Consider the following 2,370-nt stretch of genomic DNA (forward strand, 5'->3'; position numbering starts at 1 on the left):
GCACCTTTCAGAACTGCAGGGTACTAATCAGAAGTATGTTATCCGACTGAGAAACGAGGGATGGAAAACGGATCTAGCTATTGGCAGGAAATGAAATGGAGGGAGTGCTTTATCTGTAGATCAAATCAACATATTTCTAAATTCTTTCTGCAGAGAATAAGGAATCCACCCATAAACAATAATTGCACTCAACAACCCTTGACAGATTGGAGACAAAATGTTAGCACAATAGTGGCAAACATATGGTCAGGACACTTTGGGGGGGAAAACAAGTAGTCATTCAAAGTCGGTTGCTAGCATTCAACCCCTACAATATGTTACAATAAACTTAGATGGGCAAGATACTGAAGCTATCATAGATTCAGACACTCAAATCCTGGTCTTAAGCCCTGAAGATATTGTCAACTCAAATGGTGGAGACTGGGGATGTTACTTTTGAGTTCAGCATTTGGAGAAGAAACTAAAGCATGGATAGTGTGAGATCCGACCTCAGTGTAAATCTCAATTTTTCACTTTCCACCTAAACTTCCGACATATTTGTAATAAATTTGTCGCTTCCTCGTTAAAATAACATTGTCAGAAAAAGAAAAATCAAATATCGATAGCAACTTATAACTTTCCTCATTAATATAAACATTCAACCCTCAAACAATTACATTCCTCCGCTGCAAGACAGAAAGTTTATAGTTAAAGTCCGAATTCATCATTTTGTTTTGGTCCCAGGAACAACTTTAACCTATACACCCGCAAGACCAACTTTACCTCTCACAATAGGGGATCACATGACTAATTTCCCCAGCCCAAAGCTATAAAAGTGACTTCTTTTCCCTTCCTCGGGGGAGTCTATCATCTACGGCTGGTCAGAGAGGATTAAGTCTCGGGATATATTTAACTTTGTGCGTCGATCGGAAGAAAAAGAGCAAAAACCTACTAACGTCTACATTGAAATACACTAGAGGTATGAAGCATTTGATGTGAACTCTCTCTCCGCGAGTTAGGAGCTAGCGAACTAAATTCATTCCTCAAATTGTTAGAGATTGTAATCGTTAATTTTCGTTAATCTAATAAATCGTTGTTTCCATTGTTAAATGGTGTCATTTACTTGCATATCACCTACGCCTCATCGACAACCCCTCTCACCTCCTCCACTCGACCTGACCAAAAAGAATCCCGACCCTTCGGGACCGCTTTGTACTTTAGCCATCTTGACAAGTGAGCAGGTTTAATGACCTGTAGCCGAAAAGGGAGGTATGACCATTTCAACCTCCCCAGCAGTTCACAATAATAAAGGTCCCTAAAACTATTAAAGACCACTGCAACCAAATTTTATTATCCTCCATAGAAGTTATGGTGGAACTGACTGAGAAACTGAAGGGCCCTTGTCTCATACTACTGGATATTTACAAAATATTGGAAGAAGAGATTGAAAGCTTGGTTTGTGCAGGAACGGAAATTATCAGCTATGGAGACACAGATGTAGCCAAAACCTGAACATCAAAGGAGAAAGAGGCATCCGGAGGAGAGAATCACAAGATCAAAGGAGAGTACATTGCTGAAAATGATGAGGGAGATACAGAGAATGCACTCCTTGGGAAAGGGATAGGTGACAGGAATCTCTGTTGGCGCACTACTACAGAGGTAGGGGATGAAAGCAATTAGGAGAGTGCAATGCTCGGAAACACAAATGCATGACAACTGAGAGAAGAGCAAGCAGAATGTTATACTCTGGAGACTATCCAAATAAAGGAAATTTCATTCTGTTAGATGGATTAATAAAAAAAGTGTTCAGAGAAACAATCCTTCATCTGGTTCTACCTGAGAGTAGATGGAAAAAAGTTTTCAAAGTGGCATACAAATCAGTTTTTGGAGCACACATGGGAATAAGGAAGATGAAAGAAGAATCCGATATAGCTTTTATTGGCCATCTATGCCGCGAGACATAGCCGAATTTTGTAAGACGTGTGAGAGCTAAAATTGAAGAGCCCTGAGAGAGACCAGAACTCCCGTTCAAAGTTGTTAACATTGATGTGATCGGGCCTAAAGAACCACTTTCTGAGAGGTGGTTCTTTAGGATAAATACATGTCTTATGAATCAATACTCTCATTGGCCAGAGGCTTGTGTGTTCTCTTAGCACTAGATCATCTTATGAAGCCTTACTACAGATATTTTCTAGAACTGGAATCCCGAATATCATCGCAAGTGATTGAGGCACCAATTCCACTTCCAGCTTGACATGAGAATTTTTGAAGCGCTTGGACATTACTCCCAGATTTAGCTGTCCAGGATATGCCACAAGTAACGAACTGGTCGAACAATAGAATAAGGTTTTAAAACAGATGCTCCATATTATTTGAAATGACCCCCAAAAG

This window comes from Centruroides sculpturatus, unplaced genomic scaffold (genome assembly GCF_000671375.1).
Source record: "Centruroides sculpturatus isolate CEXI.00-Female unplaced genomic scaffold, Cexi_2.0 scaffold201, whole genome shotgun sequence".
In the NCBI taxonomy this organism is placed as follows: Eukaryota; Metazoa; Arthropoda; class Arachnida; order Scorpiones; family Buthidae; genus Centruroides; species Centruroides sculpturatus.